We start from the raw sequence: 313 nt of genomic DNA on the forward strand, positions 1-313 counted from the left end.
GGCGCATGCCTTTAATCCTAGCACTTGGGAGGCAGAGGCAGGAGGATCTTTGTGAGTTCGAGGCCAGCTTGGTCTACATAATGAGTTCCAGGCCATCTGGGACTACAGGGGGACCCTGTCTCAAATAGACAAAAGAAAAAGAAATTCTGAATTACAGACAGTTGTGGCTCAGATCTGTGATTCCAGATGTAGAGGCAGTAGAATTGGAAGTTTAAGGTCCTTCCTAGCTACATAACAAGTTCAAGAGCAGCCTGGACTTCAAAGTAAGAGAAAGAAAGAAAGAAAGAAAGAAAGAAAGAAAGAAAGAAAGAAA

This window comes from Nannospalax galili, unplaced genomic scaffold (assembly GCF_000622305.1).
Source record: "Nannospalax galili isolate Female #2095 unplaced genomic scaffold, S.galili_v1.0 scaffold227, whole genome shotgun sequence".
Classification (NCBI taxonomy): domain Eukaryota; kingdom Metazoa; phylum Chordata; class Mammalia; order Rodentia; family Spalacidae; genus Nannospalax; species Nannospalax galili.